At 49.2% G+C, this 23,662-nt stretch overlaps 1 pseudogene across 1 annotated transcript; it reads right to left on the minus strand.

The window, feature by feature from the left end:
• Positions 1 to 18,159: 18,159 nt before the first annotated feature.
• On the minus strand, positions 18,160 to 19,826 carry LOC306658603 (arginine/serine-rich coiled-coil protein 2-like; annotated as a pseudogene). The gene has a single exon. The product of its transcript is annotated as an arginine/serine-rich coiled-coil protein 2-like (transcript).
• Positions 19,827 to 23,662: the final 3,836 nt, after the last annotated feature.

The following is a 23,662-nucleotide window of genomic DNA, read 5'->3' on the forward strand; positions in this document are numbered from 1 at the left end:
CTGCATATAGACAGTTTACCCTGGAGGGCCCTCTTTCACTGGAGATGGGTTGGCCATGGCTCTCACCTTGGTAAGGCTGAGAGTGCTTTCAGGAGTGGGCAGTTCACTGACCCCACTCGGAGCCATTTCGTGGTTTCCTGGGGAGGTTTCCTGGTTCTGCCTTTTTGCTCAGGAGAGACCCGCAGCTGCGGCATGCCAGAGCCCGTCGCACACGGAGGTGGCTGTGTTCTCAGGCTGCAGGCCCGGAGTGCTGCTGTGCAGGACTGCCTTTATGCCGGCACCTCGCGCTCAGGGCTCGCTTCTGGTTATTGAACCCTTCCCATGATCTCTAGAAGAATGGACTAAACTGATCATCCTCCTTGGGCCAAGGAGGTCATGTGTCTCTGGGGGAAAGTGAGCCAGGGTAAGTGACCCACTCCTGGTCCTCCCCTGGCATGGGTGGTAACCCCAGCTGGTCTGCAGGTGGCCAGCGTCACGGCCTTTATTTATTTATTTTTGGTACTGGGGATTGAACCTAGGGGTACATTACCACTGAGCTACATTCCTGGCCCTTTTTATTTTTTATTTTGAGACAGGGTCTAAGTTGCTTAGGGGCTTGCCAAATGACTGAGGCTGGCCTCCCAGTTTGCAATCTTTTGCCTCAGCCTCCTGGTTGCTGTGATTACAGTGGAGGCTACCCTGCCTGGCTAGGTCCCAGTTCTTCATCTGCAGAGGACATGTTCAGCTTCCCCTTTGCCAGTTTTTTTTTTTTTTGAATCACAAATTTGAGGTTTAGCCTTTTGTTTGAGACTTCATAGCTGCCAAACCTGGATCTGAAAATAGTGTTGGTAACTAACAAAGGTCATCTTCCTGTTTTAGTGACACTCACTTTACTAAAACTTCTTTTCTCTTGTGTTGTCAAGGCTAGGATACAGGGTAAGAAAAATAGCTCTCTCCACCTGAGCACTTTATGAAGTCATGCTTCTAAGTGCTGGCGCACCTGCCTCCCACATATCAAGGAAATGTGGAGCCAGTGAGGCTGCTGCCTCCTGGCCCAGTGCAGGAGAGGGGCTCAGTGGACTGCTGAGTGTTGTCTCTCGCTGCTTTGGGCAGCTGCTGGCCACTAGACTCCTCCCGCTCCACCGCCCCAGCTGTGGTGCTGTGAGCATGGGTGGTGGGGGCATCAGTGCTTCTGAGAGTTCAGCTTTGGAGTCCTGGTGAGGGGTTTTAGATGTATTTCCAGAAACCCATCAGTGGGTGTTATTTATATAGCTATTTATTTATATTCTGCCTTGTTCCAGAAAAGGGTTTATAGCAGCAGTGTCTGTTCTTTGGTGTTCTGTTTTGATGTTTGGTAATGGTCAAAGTGTCCTAATAGTCATCTGTCACTAGCAGTTTCTAACATTGACTGTGTTTCTGTCATCAGGCTTAAGTACCATAAATTTAAGTTTTTCTTCTTCTTCTGTCAATTGATTCTTTAAATAAAAAATCTGTGGAAGAGAAATTTATAGCACTCATGGGCCTGCATGGAGGAGGGGCCTGCCCAAGAGCTGCTGCGGCCTCTGCTGCACTGCTGTCCATGTGGCGGCGGGCAGGCCTGGGAGCAGTGGGGCTCCGGTGGTGGAAGGGCGGCAGCACCTCTCCCAGGCTGCATGCGCCATGCTGAAGCAGCCTGCAGCTGTGAGTTGCTGTTGTCAGGACTGCTGTCCTTCCTCCTAGTGGACCTGCCTTTGAGGCAGTGACAGTACTGGGAGAGCTGGTGACTTGGAGGCCCAAGCTTGACCTAGAGCTGTCACAGGGTGACTGGATTCATGTGGCCCACAGTGTGGCACTGGGCGGTGAGGCTCTGTGCAGGTGAGAAGGATGAGGACACATTTATTCAACCAACAGGATTGTCTTTGATTCTGAAATCATGTCCTTTCTCTTAGGAGGATAAAATGTCCTTTTATAAAATGAAGTGGCAGAGGGCAGTGTTTTGGCTTTTTAAGATGTTCTTGGTCATGGAACAGTGTCAGCTGCCCTTCATCAGCCCAGTTTCCCTGAGCTTGCCCTCCTTTAAGCCCGAAACGCAGGGCCTGCCGAGCTCAGTGAGCATGCGTCTGCACCAGAGTTCTGGGTCTGTAGTTGCCTGCCCATGGGGACAGAGTGTTGCTTGTTCCTGCTGCCTGTAGCCCAAGGACCAGACCTGAGATCCTTTTAAGCTTGAGGAAGTGCAGACACTTCTCAGGGTGGACTGCCCCTTCCCTCAGGCCCTGGGAGACCACGGCACCCCTGGATGCTGGTGATGGTGCCAAGCGTGGCTCAGTGAACTGATGGCACCGGGGCTACAGGCTCTAGCTTCTGCCTCCTTTCCTGCCTGCTCACCCACCAGGCCCTCAGCAACCAGTGCTGCTTCCAGGAGTTTAGATTCTGTGCCAGCACAGATCGTACTCCTGGAAGTGCCTGTTCCCACAGGCCCTCCTTTCTCTCCCTGCTCACTTAGGTCTCACTGCCTCCTCCTGCTCTAAATCCGACACCCTCGGTGTGCAATAAAGTAATTGATATGCATGCATGAATAGTGGGACTCAGGTCCTGCCGCAGAATTCCAACCATTCTAGGCTGTCAGTGGGAGAAGCGAGTGTGGCGGGAGGGACTTCCGTTGCCTTACTGTGTGTTGCTCAGGGTCTTTTTCTTCCTTAAGTTGCTTTGATTTTGAGGTCTCTGAGATATACTAGATAACCTCAAAAGGGCATCAGTCTTGTTTGAATGTGATGTGTGTGAACACAGCGTTCTACATACAGGGTGACATTTTGCAGCTGCAGTTTAGCCAGCAGCACCCTGCTTTGCCCTGTGGTGTCTGCATAGCTCCTACCACCTGTGTTGGTTGTGATAGGCACTGGGGCCTCTGCCTGGGACATGCTGAGAGATGCTCCCACCAACCCTGTTTCACTTTCTGCCTTGGTGATGAGCATGAGTTTATCTGCAGTGGCTAGGACCATGGCTGTTTTTGCTCCTGTGCCTAGTTAAAGCTTTCAAATGTACGATGAAGGGCTGGGGATGTGGTCAGTGGTACACTGCTTGCCTGGCAGGCATGAGGCCCTGGGTTCCATCCCCAGATTCCCCCCAAAAAAGTATGATGGACGTTTTTGGTATGTTATTATAACTTTAATAAATGCTTTTCCCCCTTCTAGTTCCCCCCAAATGCCTTAATTTTCTGGACCGCCTCACTGGGTGGAAGCACCGGCCTTGTGAAATGTTGGTGTGCGCGGCTCACGACGGTGGCTCTGGACAGCCTGCCATGCCTGGGGGTCGGGCTCTGGAAGGTGCGCCAGGGCCCAGGGAGGCACCCAGATGTTGTGCACAGGTTTGACCTGCTGACAGCAAGGTGTTCACAGCCCACCGCTTTCCAGCCAGTGAGGCAGTGCAGTGTGTGTGGGTGGGGGCGAGGGAGACCTGGCGAGAATGTTGTTGCTGGCCCTTGTTCTCTGAGACCGGTTTTGTCCATGTGTTGGGGCTCCTGGGGGTGTGGAGATTTGGGATGAACTCCAGAGTGAATTAACTGAATAAAGAAACTGTCTATTCATCTTGCTGGTGGCTCCACGGCGTGTCTTCTGTTTTTGTCACTTCTGGTGTTTTCGTCATTCCTCATGCTGAGCCTTCACGCCCTCCCAGCAGGACTTCTGTCACACCCAGCCCCAGTCCCTCGCCTCACCAGGTTTGCGGTAGAGGTTGCCACTTTGCATCACCATTGGTTCTCCCCCTGTGACACCAGAACTCTTTGTTTTGGGATGGACACTTGGATTCCTAGAGTTCAGGCAGCATTTTCCAGCCACCTGTGTGGCTAAACGTGGCCATTTTCCATGGCTCCTTCTTGAAATTCCATCGGAATGACTGGATTTTTTTTTAAAAGCATGTATTCACGAGGATGACTTAAACTAGCAGCTAAATCAGGACCTCTTCAAGAAACTCGATGAATGGCAACTGACTTAGAAACATCTAAGAAAATGGCGTTGTTAAAAGGAAATGGGTACACGTGAGAATCTGAGATCCCAAGAATTTGAATTGGTAGTTCCAGGCACCTTGGGGAGGGGTTGGAGAAAGGATTGAGTGGCAGCCTTTTGAGAAGCAGGTGCTCTCATGCTCCTTCCACTGGGCAGCTGTGCCCCCTCCAGCCTGGGGGACAGAAAGTGTGCAGCCCAACAGTCTTGAGCATGTGAAGTCCTTGGGGAGGGCGGGAAGCAGAGGGACCTCCTGTAAGGACTCTCAGCAGCCTCAGAGGAGAGACCAGAAAATAATGCTGCTGCTGTGGCCAAGGTAATGGCCACACCCATCTTACGGTGAACTGCAGCAGATGCCACGAGAGAACGGAGGTGTCAGTGTGCACATTGCCAGGGCGAGCCGAGGCTGGCTGGCAGAATGTCGTCGCGGAGTTCCAGCATACTGGGGAGCTTCTGGAGAGAAGGCATAGCACCCCGAACCAGAGCCAGGGTTCAGAATAGCTGAGGCATCCTAGAAGGCCTCACAGAAACTGGAGAAGTGTGGACCTTGAGCTCCAGATCTCTGAAGGGACATTATTTCCAGGTAGATTAAGTCATGCCGAGAGACTCATGGGTTCTTTGAAAGTTTGCATTCCACACACCCTTTCCTAGGAAGTTATTAGAGGATACACTTCACAAAAACGAGAGTAAACCAAGAAAGGAGAAGGCACGGACGAGGAGAGGCAAGGCCCAGGCGTGACAGCTTGGCTGGGTCAGTCCTTACTCCAGAGGGTTGGTTTAGAGAATACCTGCTGCCTTTGTACACTGAGGGAAGATCAGACGGTGGGGGCTGCAATGGTGACCAGGTCCTGGGAAACCAAGGGACACAAGAAGAACAAGTTGAACAAGCAAGAGTCAGCCTAACGAACCGCCGGACCAGCTGCCGCGAGTGCACGTGGTTCTCTCAGCGTGGGTTGGGCATTGGTACGATGCCTGGCTGGACGATAGGGGAACAGAGGTGCCAATGGAAGGTGCCCGAGCGGAAGGAGGCAGGCCGAAAACCAGTGAGCCAGAAAGTGGCAGCTGAAGGGGCTTGTGGGGCAGGAGGGCGCAGCATGCAGGAGCAGAGATTGATTTTTAAAGTCCCAAATGGACAACAGAGGGCAGCGAAAGAGCCTGAAGTTGCTTCTCTCTAAAGAGAAGCTTGGGAGAGACTCATCAAGGAAAAGAGGTGCCCGGCGTGGGCAGCGTGAGGGTGCACGCGGGAGTCTAGAAGAATTGGGAGAGCTCTAGGGTGTGTAACTTACCAAACTACCATGCAGGTGGCATGTGGTCTGTGACCATGGCGGCCACTGCTCCAGAGAGGGTGGCACTTAGTCCTCACCACAGGAAGCTGGCGTGTCACCTGTAAGGGAGCTGAAGCTCTGGCCCCACGTGGAACAGTGTGACTGCCGTGGTTTTAGGTGGCCCGTGTCCCCGAGGCCTAGTGGGAGTTCTGGGCTGGGGCTGGACTCTCCCTTGTGATTGGACTCACAGTCTCCTGGGACTGAGTGAGTGGGCCGCACTGGCCACCAGGAGAGCAGGTCATACCATCAGGCTGCCCTCGTGCCCTGCCTCTCTAACACTGCCTGCTTGCCATGAGTGCAGGCAACATGTCGCCTAGCCTCGGACTTCCTAGCCTCCAGAACCAAGAGCCACATGAACTGCACAACACCTGGCTCAGGCGCACTGTTGGAGCCACAGGGACTGTCCTGTGAGACGACACGCAGGCTGTGTCTCCACGGCTTCACTCACTGTCAGAGCAAGCATCTACAGGCTCTATACAGCTTGCAGCCTACCCAGCGTGGGAACTTATTAGGTTGCTTTGGGTCAGTGCTTCATATTTGGGGGTCCAAAACTGGTGAGCGGGAAACTGTTTCTGGGGTTGGGGTAAAGAAATTTCTTGGGTGGCTGCCTGCAGGGGACGGTGTTGAACTTCCCGGGCTCTGGCTGCACCGGGCCGGCCTCCCTGGGAATGCTGAGCAGCTGCCTGCGGGTCGTGGTGATGGAGCTGCATCTGGGAAGGTGAGTGATGCTGGGTGTCCCACATCCTGGCCAGGAGCCACGGTGGTGAGAGGAAGGAGGGTCCGGTGGGGCCAGGAGGACAAACCGTCCTCTTCCCAGGGTATCTCCAGTGCCTTCTACTGGCAAGCTCTGCAGCAGGGCCCGCTGGCCAGGAGTCTGGGTCCCAGCATCACGGGCCCTGGAGAATCGGGCTGGGGGCTGGAGAGGGCTCCTGCCATGTGCTCACTGGAGGCAGTATTGCAGGACTCCTCCTCCCTTAGTCACAGGATCTCAGCCAGGGACCGGGGGAGAGGCCGTCACCGTCCACATTGTGACAACTCAGGTTTTTGACTCCCAGAAAGAAAGTTGTTTTTCTTTCTCTTTGGTCAGTTAGTAATCGTGTATTCCCAGGGATACTGCGATCAGTTACCATCACCAAAGCCCCGTGGACCAAGGTGCTTTGGTAACCGGCATGTGTCCACTCCTCTCCCTTGGCAGATGTAGTCCCCTTGCCTTGGGTGGTCACGTTGGTCGGTGGGATTCTGCTCCTCCAGAGTCCCTTGATGCCTGTTGAAGTCAGAGAGCCCACCTGAGTGGCAGCATCTCCACCACCTCACCTGTGTCCCAGGAAAGCAGCCCCAAGTGCTCCTTTTAGCCATTTCAGGGCCTTGGGGGGAGGAGTGCCGCTGGGCTCTGCACTGCTGGGAGCAGCATTCGCGCACATATCTCCTTTCTCTCCATGCCTTCGCGGCCTCTCCTCAGGCCAGGGAAACCCATGAGGTCATTCTTCAGTTCAAGTGTCACTGAGGCAGTCAGGTGAGTTGCTCAAGCCGCGCTGGCTGCCCACGCGGGAGTTCCGCCTAGCTGCTCTAGGGCGGCGCCGCACGGAGAGACGTGGCCTGCTCTGGTGTGCGGTCTACCTGCCTTGGCCTCACATCCTGGGAATCCGTGTCCTCGCGTTTCCCACCTACCTACTGATTCATATTAGAAAGACTCGCTCGTTGTCTGTTTTTATAAGCTGCTCTTGGGCTTCCTCCTCCCTCTGGAGCCTGCTGTGATTTGGCCCTAGTCACAGATCTGGTGGCAACAAGGGTGATCGTGGGTATGGAGAGTGAGCGTCCCTCTCCAGTCCTCCGCCCCTGATGAGGTTGTCCCCGGATTTTCAAAGGGAGCATAGTCTTCTGTGACAGTATGGGTCGCACTGGTTCTAGCACGGAGGCTCAGAGTGACAAGAACGATTAAGACGTAGTTTCTCTGAGTTTCGTCTGGGTCCCACCCAGTGTTCCCTCGGGCTTCCACGATTCTGTCCCGGCCAATGCCTGCTTCCCTGTGAGATGCTGCTGGGACTATGACTCTGTTGTGTTCACAGTCAATGTGTTTAGGTTTGTTTTTGGGAACACAGCCTGCGACGGGGACGGGCTGGCTGCAGTGCTGCCCTGTGCTGCCCGCCCGACTCTGGTGTGTGCTGACGGTCAGTCGACAGACTTGAGCTTGTCACTTTCTCTCCTGCAGCAAGAAGTGCTCAGGAGACACCCCATGCACTGCAGTCCCCGTGTCCTCATTGCTGCTCACAAGCCTCGTCGAGCACCTGCTGTGGCTCCCACAGCACTTGCCCTGGTTGGCACTGCACAGCCCACTGAAGGAGGCCGCTCCGTTAATTCTGATGCTGCTACTGAGTACTTAGTCCTGAGTACCAACATCCCATGTTCCCCTAGCAGTGAGCTGAGCCCTGCATGAACCCAAGAGCACAACAGGTCTGTTCAAGCCTTGTCTCTGGGCAAGCAGGTGAGGGCTGTCACCCTGGAGAAGAGACTACCGTGGCCTCTCCTCCCCTCACACCACAGGTCTAAGTGTTGAGTGGAATCCAGCACAGCTAAGATCAGGCTCTGACACTCCCTTGGGAGAGTCAAGGATCACTGGGCTTCAGTTTCCCATCTGTAAAGTGGAGCTACCAAGGTGCTGTACAGCCCTCCCTCAGGAATCAGTTCCAGGGACACCTGCGGATACCAAACTCCATAGGCATTCCAGTCACTGATAAAAAGGGCTGTGTTTGCACATGACTATGTATATCCTCCTGTGATCTCTCAGTCACCTCTGGGTTACTAACAACATCTAATGCGATGCTGTGCAAACGGCATTGCACTGTATTGTTCAGGGAGTAATGATTAAAAAAAGTCCCGTTTTGATCCATGGTTGGTTGAACCGGTGTATATGGAGCCCACGCATGTGGGTGGCTGATGCGCTTTGTGGGCTATGGTGAAGGATACAGGACCCAGTGCAGGGCAGATGCTTAGCAGAACATATGGCCCATGTTTCCTGCACCCAGGATTCCTGTGCTGATCGGAGGCCACGCTGAAAATGCTTGCTGCAAATTGACACCACCATTAACTCGCCGTGCTCCCTGCGATGGAGGTGGTGGCATGTGGGTGAAGAAGTCTCCTGAATTAAAAAGCAACATTTCATCACTCAGTTGCCACTTCCTCTCAGTAAAGGCCGGTAGAGCTTGAGACTTCTTTCATGGAGCCCTTTGAAGATCAGGAGAGAAGCACCCTGTGACTTTGAAGTGCTGCACCTTAGCTGGTGAGTCAGCTGGGGCCATAGTCCGGGGAGAATCAGACCTTGGGTCTTCAAGCTGCTCTTGGTTCTGTTAGTTCCCACATGAAACTGTACACACACAAGGTAGGCCTCCTGCACCCAGCATAGAAACAGAGACCTGGGGAGCTCCTGTATGTAGTTTGAGCTCTTGTGAATTCTGTGCTGTTGATAGAGTCCTGCTCCCCATATTCTGATGTTAGCTCTGAGGTTCCTGTCATTCACCACAACTTGTGGAGGTGTGGGCTGAATATCCTTAATTTAAAAATCCAACATCAAATGTTCCATAATTTGAAGCTTTCTGAGCATCAACATGATGCCCCAAGTGGAAAATTCTGTACCATTAAACTTTGTTTCATGCACTAAGTCATTAAAACATTGCCAAGAATTACCATCAGGCTATGTGTATGGAGTGTATGTGAAACTAAGTGAGTTTCATGTTTAAACTTGGGTTCCATCTCCTAGATATCTCTATATATGCAAATATCCCAAAATCTGAAAATAATTCAAAAACACTTATGGTCCCAAACAATTTGGGTAAGGGATATTGAACCTCTAAAAGGTGGGAAACCTCAACTCCCTGCTTCTGGAAGAATGGAGGTATTATGGTTTGGATCTGGAACATTCCCCAGAAGCTCATGTATTGAAAACTTGGTCCCCAGTGCAGCAGTGTTCAGAGGTGGGGCTCTTGGGAATGACTGAATCATGAGGGCTCTGGTCTCATCAGTGGATTAATTCATTCCATGGTTTAATAATTTGAATGGACTACTGGAACGAGGTGGAAACTGTACGTAGGTGAGGCATGTTTGGAGGAAGTAGCACTGGGAGCATGCCGTTGGGGACTATAGATTGTCCCTGGTCCCTCTCCCTCCCTCTCTGCTTCCCAGCTGCCATGAACTCAGCAGTTCGCTCCATCACACACTTCCGCCATGATTTCAGCCTCAGAGCCAGCAGATCATGGGCTGAAATTCTGAAAACTGAGCCAAAATGAATCTTTCCTCCTTTAAATTGTTCTTGTCAGGTATTTTGGTCACAGTGACAAAAGGTTGATTAACACAGGAGGTGACTGTCACCTTTCCTCACTTGGCACTTCCAGTCTGCTCTCTATAGGCTGGTTCCGCATATCAAACCTGACTGGGGAATTGCTTGCAGAGCCCTGATGTGCCACCATCCTACCCTGGGCTGCCTGTGACTCCCAGAGGTCACTTCCTCCCTTCCCAGCTCTTGGGTTTGGGGTGTCTGGCTTCACATCCAGCAGCCCTGGGAAGGGGTTCTTGAAAATTGTGCATTTATGGTTTTGAAATCCCAAGTGGGCTGTCCATGCTGTTTTTAAAGGAGTAGTGGTGGCCCTGGGCCAAGACGTGATGAGCTCTGGGCTCCAGGGCTGCTCTGGAGACCATGGGGCTGGGCCAGGAGGGGTCCTGTTCCACTGCAGAGCTCATATTTCATGACTTGTAAAACCCAATCGGAATTCCAGGTGTGTGAGAAAAAAACTGCAGTCAACATGTAAGACCTTGAAAAGCTTCACGGATGAGTGCTGCAGAGTTCACTTGCTCCCACTTCCTGATCCATGACTGTGGTAATTGTAACTGGCAGATGGTAGATGTCCCCTCTGTCCACCCAACCACATGCTGTCTCTAGGGGCTGCCCGCTTCAGGTGCCTGTGTGGTTGCCAGACTTAACACTCCGCTCTGGCTGAGTGGTATCTTCCCATGTTCCCAAGGCCTGTGATCTAGGGCATGCCCCAGCTAAGCATTTGTTATAAGGGTCAGAGTGCAGGATTCTCCTACCTTGAGGAGCTGGAGTGGGTGCCTGGTGAATACATGAAGATCAGTGGGCACTGCAGAGGTGCACTGGGTTCTACCTTATAGACACCCCTGGTGCCTCTGCTTGACAGTAGCTTTCCTCTGAGTCCACTAGGACCAGTTAAGTTTGACCCAACTTCACCCAATGACATCCTTATTCACGTGTCTTAATCTAACCTTGTCACTATGACAAAATACCTGAGATTGGGTAATTTAAAAAGAAGAGAAATTTATTTCCTGCAGTTCTGGAGGAAGTCCAAGATCAAAGTACCAGCAAGTTTGGTTTCTGGTGAGGACCAAGTCTCTGCTTCTATGTTGGGTCCTTGAATGCTGTGTCCTCACAGGTAGAAGGGACAGAAAAGATAAAGGTCCTGGCTATTTCCCTCAAGTCCTTTTATAAGATATAAAGGTTTTCATGAGGATGGAGCCTTTGTGACTTAATCACCTCCTGAAGACCCACCTCTTAATCCTATCACATGAGGGCTTAGTTTCCAGCGTACAACATGGTGGGACATACACGTTCCAATCAGTGCACCATGGAAATGGGTCACTTCTGGGGAAGGAATTCTATTTATTGTGCAGGACTGTGAGTCTGAGATGGAAGGGTCCCTTGGCAGCCTCTTGGATGATGAGGATCTGGAAGAGTTGTGTGTTCTGGTTGGGAAGAGTCCCTGTTCCACAGATGCTGGTGATTTGACCCCAGAGGGTTACCAGCCTACACAGGGTACCCACTTAAATTTGAATTTTAGATAAACGGAATAATTTTATTCTTATTCAATACTACTTTAGTTTGAGCCTCCTATATTTTCATTTGTTTAATGTGGCAGCTCTATTTGGAATAAACTTGAAATTAGAGTTTTTATGAATAGGTAATGTTCTCCGTGGGAAATTTGACTTATAAAGATGTTGACTATTTTAAAAAGGAAACAGAATGACCAGGGAGATATCGATTTTTCTCTTTATGAAACCTGAATGAACCTCTTTTAAATTGACTTTTTCAAACAATCTAAAGAGAATTAGCAATTTCCCTGGTGCTCACCCTTCATGTATCTGCCAATAGAAACTTTGCAGTGGCCTGAAAAACAAGAGTGTTTAGTAAAATATGCCCCTAAAGCCTGGTTAGTTGTATTTGTATATTGATATTTTTATCCTTTCTGCAGTTCTTTTTCCTTCCTGACATTCTAGAATTTCTCCTTTTTTCTCATTTCCTTTCCATTTCTTTTCCTTCCTCTAGCCATTTTGTCAGGATAGGTTAGTTGGTGACAAATTTGTGGTTTTTCTTCCTCTGTGAGTGCCCTGATTTCCTTTTCATCTTTGAAGAATGTCTTCACTGAGAGTTCTCTCCTTTTAGCACTTGAAAACTATTGTACCACTTCCTCTGGCCTCCATGGTTTCTGATGAGAAATCTGCTGTCATTCAGTTTTCTTACAGGTAAAGTGACATGTCTATTATGATGCTTTCAAGATATTTTTCTTTTTCCTTAGTTCTAAGGAGTTTCATTATGATATGTCCTGGTGTGTTTTGTGTGTGTGTGTGTGTGTGTGTGTGTGTGTGTGTGTGTGTGTCAGGGTATTTACTCAGCTTCCTGAATCTATAGCTCCCCCCATACGCCAATTGGGGAAATTTCAGCCATTTTTTCTTTGTGTACTTTTTTAGTCCCTCCCTCTTTCTCTTCTCTTCCAGAACTCAGAGGATGTGAATGTCGCATCTTTTGTTATAGTCTCACAGGTCCCTGAGTCTCTGTCCATTTTCCCAGACTGTTTTTTCTTCTGTTCAGACTGGGTAATTTGTGTTGTTCAGACTTCTAGTTCATTGATTTTTTTCCCTCTGCCTTCCCCATCCTGTTGTGGAGCCTGTCCAGTAAGTTTTCATCTTTATTTTGATTGTTGTATTTTTCAGTTGTAATGTTTCCATTTGTTTCTTTTTTGTATCTTTGGTTCTTTGCTGAGACTTTCTGTTTTTTAGTTTATTTCCAATGTGTTTTCAATTCCTTTATGAAGCATTTTGATGATGGCTGCCTTAAAATCCTCATCATATAATTCCAGTGTGTGTCATCTTGATATGGGTATCAATTTACTGTCTTTTCTCATTCAAACTGAGATGTTCCTGTTTCTTGGTGTGATGAGTGATGTTCAGTTGTTGCCTGGACATTTGGATCTTCCCCGACTCTTTCTGTTTTAGCAGGCTTCCTCTGATGCCTGATTATTTGAGCAGGAGAGGTCAGAAGAGGTGGAAGTCCAGGTTCCCCTCTCAGTCTCTGTTGACACCCAGGGGATGGATGTGGGTTGCAGTGGGGGAAGAAGTCCTGCATGGACTTCTTTGACACCACCCTGGGTTGTTGGTTGGAGGGACCGCTTTTCTTTACCTGAACTCAGAAGAAGCCATCTCACAGGAAGCCATACTCCCAGTGTTGCCTTAGATTTCAAGCACTGTGGAGAGTGGTGACAGAGGGTGGGAGAGCAGTGACTGGGATTGGGGGTCTCTGGTGACCTCACAGCTGTGGCCTGCCTGGTACCTGGGAATGTTTCTGTGCAAGGGCACAGGATGCTCAGCTGCCGTGGCAATGCCCTGCATGAGGAGGCTGTGCAAGAGTCCTATGAGCTCTGACCTTGATCTCAGGCACACAGCTCCAGGAAGGAAGGAACCGTTAGGCTAGACAACCACAGTGTTTCACCAGCTATGTTTCTCCGGTTCCTGCTGGCTTTATAGTAACTTTAAACAGTGGACTTTCTTGAAAGCTACACAAAGCTTCCAACATAGCACTTTGCAACCATGGATTGCAACTCTGGAAAAGCTACATAGATGTCCTAGTTTCTATAACTTTCTTGAATACAAAGAATAATGGTTGCATAGTCTTTAACCTGATAATGAGACAGATATAAATAAAGATTGCTGGCGAAACTCTTTAGATCTGCATCTCCATCAGAGGGCAGAGTTCTACCTGATCCCAGCCTAATCTTCAAAATCTGGTTGTGCATCTTTATTTTCCAGTCCCCTTTTGCCTCTTGCCGACCTGAGAGTTTGGTCGTGTTGGTTGCGGCAAAGCATTATCTTGAATCTTCACAGAAAATAGGGTGAAAAACGGTAGTAGGTTTATAGAACTGGATGGGCAAGGTCAAGGAGTAGAGGCTACTGGCCTGGTTACAGAGGTTGAGCCCTGTAGACTCTTGATGAAGGAGATGACTGCAACATCCTAAAGAGAGTATTCCTGTGAGCAGAGAACCTGCTGGGAGGGCTTTAGGGCTTTGAGTCTGGTGCTGGTAGGGTCTCTATCCTTGGGTAGGTCATCTCTGCTCTGGGTCCTGTTTTCCTCCTTGGCAAATCAAGGAGGAGACACTGATAATCTCCAGAGAATAACTAATCATCTTTGATATTCCTTATTCTTGTCTGATGGGGAAATCAGGGCGGGAAGGGAGGCATCCAGGATTAGGGAAGTTACATTTGCTCAGGCCACTAGGGGGAGTTTGGATCCAGTAGTCAGGATGGAAAGAGCAGGCTACTTAGGGATTAGCAATCCGTGGAACAGCCCTGTCAGGGTCAACCCTAGGAATGTGTGGTTCCCCCCAGGTCCCTTGAGATTGAAATCGGCTCTGCTGTGGTCCAGCTCTATAGGAATCTGAGAGACTACCTGACACTGGCCTGTTATGGGGTGTCTTGGGGATAGTTGGCTCCAGCCTGTCAGCCTCTGGGGCTGAATTGTCCTGGGTTGGACCAGGGAGGATGCTGTGCCTCTATGGGTTTCCTGGCTCCTAAGCAGACTCCATGTGGTCAGAGGCTCTGAGGAACTGCCCACTGTCTCCTCGCATAGGAAAGGCCCTGGAGAAAGGTGTGCTGCTCATCAGCAGAAAAACAAAGTGCAGCTTGGTGCTGGGACAGAGGGAAGACCTGGGTGAGGACTGGCCCATGTGCCCTTTAGGAGAGGGGCAGGGCCCTAGGACTCTGTCCTCTGGTAGGTGGACCCAGGACAGGCTCAGGAAGTTCTGGCCTTGTCAGTGATTGACCTCAGAGAGAGTTCGCCACTACCTCTCCAGGCCTGCATGGGCTCTGGCAGCAGCAGGGAGCCAAGGCCAGCCCCGGAGGAGGTGGGAGGAGGCCAAGTGGATTTGTGCCGCGTGTCTGGAAAGCCCTGGAGAATGACAACTCTCGCTCCAGTCCCGAGCCTTTAATCCCAGCCTTAAGCAGGGTTCCAGCACGCTGAAGGTGACCCTCATTCTGAGTTCTATTGTTCAGATGCTGGCCCTCTAATAGGTAATCTGGCCTGATGTAGAGCTGAGAAAATGCATCGTCTTATTTCACCCTTGACATTTTTACTGCAAGGAATTTTCAGAACTGTGGGAAAGACCATTCAGGCTGCTTCCTTGGGAAGTATTTAAAGAGCTGCACATGAGCTACTGCATGCAGGCACAGAGGAGAAGACTGAGGGAGGGAAGAGGTAGAAGCAAGGCCCCTGCCAGCCCTAGCACTTCATTTCTCCACTGGGCCTCGTATCATGATTTTGGAGCTAGGTGTTTTCTTCTCTCCATTAATCAGATGTGAATTGAGCTTCCTCTTCCTTTTCAGTGAGAGACCTGCCCCCAGCTCTGTGGCCTTGGCCATTCATCTTTGCTTCTCTGGGCCTCCCTCTGTGGAGGGAGACTGAGAACGTGCACGCTTATGCTTATTTCGTTGGCTCACTCAGCCAGTATTTATTGAGTGCCTGTGTGAGGAGCTGGCTCCTGCTCTCACCAGGTGAGGCCCAGGCAAAGCACTGTTCAGCAGGCTGCATCCGAGTGGGGTGAGAGGGCTCTCCGTGGGAGGCTGCGCTTGGCTGACAGCTGACATTTGCGAGGAGTTTCCTTGAAGAGGCCGGTCTGAGGGCAGCCTGTGCAGAGGGTGATAGGGAAGGGGCACCCTCACCTTGAGGGTTCAGTGGAGAAGGTCAGTGAGGCTGGATGCAGAGGATCAAGGGAGGCCATGGAGCATCCACTGGGCCAGGTTGGCACCGTGAGGAGTTTAAGTAGTGTGGTCACAGTGGGAACTGCACTTTGGAAAGAGCACTCTGACGCCAGGAGCTGACCTTGCCATCGGGGGCTGACAGTTTTGTTATTGCTGGAATCCAGTTTTGACAGTGGCAGTTTGGAGTATGGTTCTGAACTTGGGGACTGAACCAGATAGAAAATGGTAGCAAGGAAGCAGATGGTGGTGGGACAAAGCCTGGACTTCTGCTCTTGTTATTCACTGAGTGATATGTATTCCAGATTGGCCTGGTCTTGGAAATGCTTGATTTCAAGGACCTTTGAAACGTCTAGCAAAGGATGAGGAGGAGGTCAGCTAAACCTGACGATTTGGAGTCAGAGGTGGGCTCTGGGCCCACTTTTCTTTTTCCTTTTTATTTTTGGTTCTGGGGATTGAACCCAGGGGTGCTTTACATATCCTCAGTTCTTTTTATCCTTTATTTTTAGACAGGAGCTCACTGAATTGCCAAGACTGGCCTCCACCTTGTGACCCTCCCGTCTCAGCCTTCCTAGTTACTGGGATCATAGGTGTGCACCACTGTGCGGGCCCTTTCCTTGACCCACACCCACAGCTGTGTAGCTTTCTCGTTCATCTTGAGAGGCATAGTAGATTCTCCTGACCTATACTGGAGTCTCGAATGGTTAGCAGACCCAAGTCCTTGAACTCTCTGCACAAAATCCAGTATTTGGGAGATAAGTTGGTTAAGAAGGAAATCTAATTTATTTGAAGGCTGGAACCCTGAGAAGTGGGGGGAGCTGTTGTCCCCCGAAAAAGACCGCTGTAGGGAACTCAGGTACACAAACGGGCTTTTATAGGAAGGGGAGGGAGGTGCAGGGGCAGTGGGCATGATCTTCATGCTGGGCACAATCTTCCTCATCCAGGATGCATGTCTCTTGCTAGAACACTGCAATAGACCTTGACCTCTTGGAACTAGTTCCTGTAATTGTAGATGGACATACCAGTTTCCTACCCATTAAACCCTGCTGCAATTTGCATGCTTTATGTTAGTGATGTGCAGGATTAAAGAATAAGTGGGGTATTGCCTTTTCAAATGTTATATGAAGGTCACCAAATGTTCTGGGTTCCATCAATTTAAAGAAAGGCTACGTAGCAGTTAATTTCTTAATCATTTGGGTTTTCATTTTCCTTAGGATTTAGAATGCTTGGCAAAGTGAGGGGAAGTCAAGAGATGACTTGTGAAGGGTGGGTGACCATTGTTACAAACTCACCTCCATAACAAATTCCTAAAACCTTGACCCCACACCCACTTGGGACAGTTTGAATGTTGTTGTAGTCTGTTTGTATCAACCCCGAATTCACATGTTGAAATTTAGCCCCCAAAGTGATGATATTAAGAAGTAGGGCTCTGGGAAGTGGTTAGGTCTTGAGGGTAGAGCCCTGCTGAAGTAGTGCCCTTGTAAAAGAGGCTTTAGGACAGCTCATTTCTTCTGCCATGTGAGGACACATCAAGAAGGCAGTGTCAGGCTGGGCAAGGTATGCAGGCCCGTGATCCCTGCAGGCCCGTGATCCCTTTCATCCAGTGCTATGTCTCTTCCTTTCAGCTTAAGTTAGCAGTGTTTATGCTCATATAGAATTCTCAAATATTACTGGGGGTGTGTCTCATTAGACAGAAGGTACATTTGCAGATGACTTCTAGAGAAGTCCTTAAGCTTTGATTTTTCCTTCTTTGGGTTTGGTTTGCTGTTCTCTTTTCAGTTCTTGAGATGGAGACTTTCATCATTGGTTTTTTGGTCTCCTTTTTTCTTATATGCATTTAAATTCATAAAACTTCTCTCTGAATATGGTCGATTGGTTCATTAACCTTGTGGCATGTGACTGACTGGCTATGACTCATTGTTTCCATCATCAGAAGGGATATTCTGCCTCAATTGCTAGTCCAGGAAAAATCAAATTTCAAAGTATAGTTTTCACATCTTTGTAAAGTTGGAAAAAAGTCACAAGTTGAATAGTTGTGATTCAGGGACTGTCTGTGTAAGATGCACATAAATCTGAAATTGTCATGTCTTCCTCCTATACTGATTCTTTTATTATTATGAAATATCCTACTTTATCTTCACTAATGCTTATTGCTTTTGAGTTTAATTCAATATTATAGCTTTACCTGGACTTTCCTTTGGTTAGTGTCTGCTTGGAATATTATTTTCTATCCTTTTATTTTTATATTCTCTGTATCTTTATATTTAAGGTATTTATCTCTCTTGTAAGCATCACAGAGTTGAACTTTGTATTCTTATTGTATCTTTGAGAATTTGTCTTTTGATAAGTTTAATAAACTTACATTTAGTTACTTACATGTAGATAGTGATATTTTTGAGTTTCAATCTACCTATCACTTTATTTTTTCTTTGTATATATGAAATGTTCCTTGTCCCAAGTTTCTCTTAAAATGATCTGTATTTTTTGTTTGTATCTTTATTTCTGTATAATTTTCTACCGACTTGTTTTCCAGTTCTCTAATTCTTTATGTTTAATCTTCTTTGAAAGTCATTTATTGCGTTCTATTTATTTACAATAAGTTCTTTTTTTCTTTTTTCAATGAGGTATAACTTATGTATAATGAAGTAGACCATCTCAAGTGCTTTTTAGGCCTGATGAATTGTTATACACACACATATCTCTATCTCTATATGCAAATAATTATCACCTAGATCAAGATATTTTGTTACTATCATCCAAAAGTCTCCCTCATGTCCCTTGCATTTGATATTTACCTTAAAGATAACCAATTTTTAAGAATCTTTATTATTATTATTATTTTTTAACACCAGTTTTGAGAAAACCATTTTTATTATCATCACCACCCAGCTTATTTGCTGGATTATGTACCAAATGGTCAGATCTTCTAAAGAACATCTACATAACATTTCTTTCATGTTTCAAGAGATGAAAATAACTGTACAAGGTCAAGTACAAAAGTACACAAGACAGTGGACACGAAAAAAATCTATGTATGAGATTTTATCCCACCTGCAGCTTTAATATATTTTTGAAAAGTAGAATTCATGAACTAAAAAATATTGTCTTTCTATAGTCCTGTCAAGTTTAATGGAAGTGGGTTTAACCTGATTACAACACTAACACCAGTATCACTGATTTGATATTTACAAAAATCGTATTTTTCAATAAATTAAAGTCAATACAACACCCATGCAAGCTAGAATGCTAGCTGTTTGGTGAACAAGGACCTCACAACAGAACAAGAAGTCTATAAAGTCCCAAACATTAAAAGTGTGATCTTTTTCAAACTGCATCCATTCCTCGCATTGAAGATGTGAAACCCAAACTCATTCCTCTTTGTGTGTGGGTCTGTGATCTTGCCATTTCATACTGAGCATCTAGATTTCTAAACACTTCTTCCTGTTGCTTCAAAGTCTTGTGATTTTCTTCATCAACAGAGCTACATCCAGCTTCATCTTCACTCTTAATACCCATTAATTTCCTAAATTTGACGTTTTGGTCCTTGGTTCCAAAATTTAATTTCTCCCATATTTCAGCAGACTGGGATTTGTCCCCTTCCTTTTTGCCTTGCAAAGCATCTTCCTTTTTTTCTCTTGTTCAGCAAATTTCATTGGATTCACAGCTGCTGGGTTATAGTAGCTAGGTACAGCTATTCCAGTCTCAGCCAAGGCTTTAGCCTGCAGGGCTGCCATTTGAGCTGCCATAGCTATCTGAGGAGTTACTTGTGTTCCTGATGCCAACAGGGCAGCAACATTGAGAACAGAACCACCAGTGGCTGCAGCTGCTGCTGCTATTTCTTGTTGTTTTTGTTTTTCAACCATTTCCTTTTCTCTTTGTTCCTGTAATTTCTTTGCCCTTTCCAATCTCCTAGCTAACGCTTCTTGTGCATCCATTGCTGTATTTCTGCCTCTGAAGGGAGGTGGGCTGGGAGTCCGGCTTGAACTTCTGCTGAATCTTCTTGGTTTTTCAATTCTCTTCTTTCTATCTCCACTTCTACTCCGTGCCCTACTCCTGCTTCTAGTCCTATGCCTGCGTCTTGATCTTGAGCGGGAACGAGATCTGATCCGCCGTTTTCTTTCCCTGCTTCTGGACCGTGACTTCTTCCTTTCTCTGCTTCTAGATCGAGACTTCTTCCGCTCCCTGCTTCTACTACAATGGCGCCTTTCACGGGACCTAGATCTTGAGTGACTTCTGCCTCGTGATGATTTTCTTTCTTTGCGTTTGTGTCTGTCCTCATCATTTTCAGAGGAATTTAGTCGCTCTCTTCCTTTATCAGAAGAATGTTCTTTGTCATTATGTTCCTCAGACTTGTGTTTCTTAGAGGATTTATCTTTGGATTCATGTCTTCTTGCCTCTTTGCTTCTGCTCCGGCTCCTGTGTTTTCTTCCTTCATTATCTGACTTTCGTTTTCTTTCTCTTGACCTTGATCGTGATCTAGAGTAATGATGTTTTGAGGCTCTAGGAGAAACAGATACATCTGACTGCTCTTTTTTCTTATCTCTATCTGGGGATGTCTTTTCTGGGGCTCGTCCATCTCGTTCTGTATCACTAGCCTGATCATCACAGCTCCGAATCTGAGTCGGGGGAATTTTCGCTCTTTCCCCAAGACCACCCCAGCTCCCGCCGGGGACCGACCACGGTGCAAACGGCGGGCACAGCCGGAACTGTCCCAGTGCACCGTGCCATGCGACCAGGCACCCGGTCACCAGAGGCGGCCTCCCGCACTCCGTTCCCTACACACACCGCCTTTCTGACCCCACGCTTTTCAGAGATGAGTTCCAAGTTTTTCTCTCTTCTCCAGCCGTTTTCTGCTTGGCGAACGCAAATTCTCAAGCTCGAAGAAAACTCAATGACAACTACCAGGGTGGGTCAGAGACATTTCCGTGGCCCGAAGGGAACGTGGGGCTCAGGAAGAGATAAGGAAAGTTCTCAAGAATCTTTATTATTATGAATTAGTTTAATCTGTATTTGAATTTGCTATAAATATGCACTTTTGTATCTGTTTGCTCAAAATTATGTCTAAGATTCATTCATGTGTTCTCCATAGTAGTGTTTTTTGTAGTCATGTAACATTATATTAATATATCACTTTTTATGTATTGATTCTACAGTTGCTGGACATTCAGATTGTTTTCACAATAGTACTCTGTTGTGACTTTTCCCTCTTGGTGTTATATCCAGTGTGTCTGGTAATTTTTGATGGAATGCTGAACATTGTGATTATGAATTGTTGCAGCTCTGAATGACGTTATCTTCCTCTAGAGAAAGTTTACTTTTGCCTATGACAGCTGTTAGAGTAGAAGCAGATCATTGTAGTCAAAGCACTTAGTGAGCTGATTGAAGTCCCTTTCAGTCTTGTAAGGCCACATCTGTCTCTGGATCATCCCTATTCATAACTGCTGCTCTTTGGTGCCACTGAGCTCTGCTTTCCCCACAGCAGGTGAGAGTGCCCACAGCTCTGCTTGGCCTTTCAGACCCTTGACCTTTGCTTTCTCCAGGGCTTATCAGCCTCTGGGCTACTATTGCAAACCAGCCATCACCTTGGGAGAGAAGTGGTGCAGAGTGTGGGTTCAGTTCCCTGCATTTCTCTTGTTCCTGAAGGTTCTCGGCTCTTGGCTGGGTAGATAGCCTTGGATTGCACTTCTCAGCCCCTGATGTTGATGAAAGTCTGTTCTACTTCTCTCATCCACATAGCCGCTTTCTGCTTGGTGTCTCGTTCTCTCAAATAGAGTCTCCAGTGCCTGCGGGGGGAGAGCAGCGCGGAACGTCAGACTCACCTCAGTGCGGTTCCGTCTCCCTGTGATCTCTGTGTTTTGTCCAGTGTTTTCCGTCCTTTTTGGCAGCGAATCTGGTCTGATACAACCTGTTCTGTCATGCCAGAAGCTGATTCGTGTAGTGATTCCTGACCACTTGTTTCAGCCATGGTTTGCGTTTCACAGAGCTTGTTAGATGGTCTCAGTTTTGATTATATTAATAGCCTGTGAGGTAATTAGCAGAGTTATTGTCTCCATTTCACAGATGGGAATGCTGAGGCTTGGAGGAGTTAAATGGCTGACAGTTGACATAACTACATACATAGACCATCTTCTAACCTTTACTCAACCCTGAAACCCCCTTTCACTGTACCTGACCCCAGCTAATGAAATCCAAGCTGTGCGTAGGGAACAGGAAACAGCAGTAACTACAGAGGAACTTGGTGGGTGGTGGTCCAGTCACTCAGTTAAAAGGAAGCCCTCAGTGAAACGTGAGTGAAGTTCTATTTAAACAATGCCATGTGCATGCAATCATTTTAGCTCTAAGTGACAGGAAGTTCCAGCAGCAGACAAACCTGCAACACTTGAGGTGAACTGTGCCGTGGCCGTGTCCTTTGAGCTTAGGACTGTGAAGCGGAGCTGTGGCCACCAGCCTTGTCGAAGAGGCTCAGGAACCCAGGAGAGCCTGCTTCTGATCCTCTTCAATGCAGAGGGCCACAGGGGTGCATCGTGGACCTTTCCTGGATGGTGAGAACAATTTATAAAGTGATTTCATAAGCAGAACACAGTTGGGGTCACCTTTGCTGGCAGAGGCTCTGAGGATGAGAGGTTGAGGCCCTGTGGGGATGTGTCGCCCTGAGATGGTTCTCCAGCCTTTCTGGGGCTGAGCCTTGATGGGAGGCCAGAAAGGGAGGCTCCACGCCAGCCCTGTGAGGGGCGGTGTCCTCCTCAGGGGACTCCCTCAGGGTCCTCTGTATGTTCAGTGTGCTGTGAGGAACGAGCCCCAGAGGAGCTGTAGCTGCCCCAGCGCTGCCCCCAGGGAGTGAGGAACGGTCGACGGCACCCTGTGGCTGCTTTGCTGCATCTGTGCATCCTCATCCCAGGACAGGTGCCATGGCCCCTGGCCCCTGGGCCTCTCCTGGAGCTCTCTCAGCTCCAGGCTGCCTTGGGTCTGTGTCTGATCTCCTGGGAAGCCTCCTTCGCCCTCGGTGCACGTGTCCACAACCAGGGATTCCGTGAGGGAGACCCGGTAGTGCGCTCCTCGTGGGCGTGCTCTTCACACCCTCCTGGGCACACTGGGCCCTGATGGGGCAGAGGAGCTCCTCTCTGCTTCCTGTTGGCGCTGGCCCAGGCCACCACCTTGCACCGTGGCTTCTCAGGCCAGGGGACACATCCCACCTTCCTTCCTGCACCTCAGACATCCCTTTTCCTCCGAGCTTCATGGCTGTTGGGTGGGGACGCTGGGCTTGGTGTCCGTTTCCCCAGTCACTCGTCATGGGCTGATGGGCTGCTCAGATCCACACGTGGCAGCCCTGGTGAAGGGGCCGGGAGTGGGATCGCGGCTGCGTGGTCACCAGGGTGGCCCTCACGGGGACAGCGACTAAAGAAGAGGAAGCAGCAGCAGGCGGAGACGAGGGGTGGCCGGCAGGCACAGTGAGGAGATGGCACCTGGAAGCCTGGAGGGCGCCCTCAGAAGCCAGCCCTGAGGCCTGCCGCTCCTGCCTCTGCAGCCCAGAACGGAGAGAGCGGCCACATTGTGCCACCAGCGCCTGCACGCTCTCTGCAGGCAGCCTGCTGGCCAGTTCGCACCAACCACCTCCCGACCGGGCCTCCTGCCCCACCCGCTGGGGAATCAGCGCGTCTCTTCTGGTTGGTTAAGGGGGCCCTCGTCTCCAAGCACAGGGCGCCCGGCCTGCGGAGTCTGCTCCGGGACAGCACGAGGAGGACTTCCTGTCACACGGCGCCTGCACCCCCACAGCACATGCCACGCAGCACACACCACACAGCACACGCCACCCCGCACACCTCCCACCCCGCACCAGGCACTGTTGGGACTAATGACACGTTAACTAACTCAGGCTCACTCCTTACTTCCTGGTGGGTGAGCAGGATCAGGGCCTCAAAGGCGGTTTCAAGGGTTGGTGACGATGAATCGGACCACCGTCGGATTGGTTAACAAGAGTTCTGCGAACGTGATCAGCTCGTGCTTGTCATATAGTCCTATGGGACTCTCGCCTGCGTGACCCCCCCCTTACTGACCTTTAAGCTGATTGGTTCCTGCCTAGCCCCCACCCTACATAAAAGCTGTGCGACTTCCTCAATAAACCAGTTCCTGCTGTGACGGGTCTCCCTGATGCTCTGATTGTCCTCCGCCCGGAGGGCTGGGAGCGGGCGGTCAGTCGGCCCTACCTATCCCGATCTGACCTTGTTGGGGAGTGTCCCCTTCCCTTGCCGCTGGTCGAGAAGAGTAAGGGGGCTTAAGACCCCGACAAGGCACCACACAGCACATAGCACACACCACACAGCACGTGCCACGCAGCACACCTCCTACTGTGCACCA

This window comes from Sciurus vulgaris (genome assembly GCF_902686455.1).
Source record: "Sciurus vulgaris genome assembly, chromosome: 3".
In the NCBI taxonomy this organism is placed as follows: domain Eukaryota; kingdom Metazoa; phylum Chordata; class Mammalia; order Rodentia; family Sciuridae; genus Sciurus; species Sciurus vulgaris.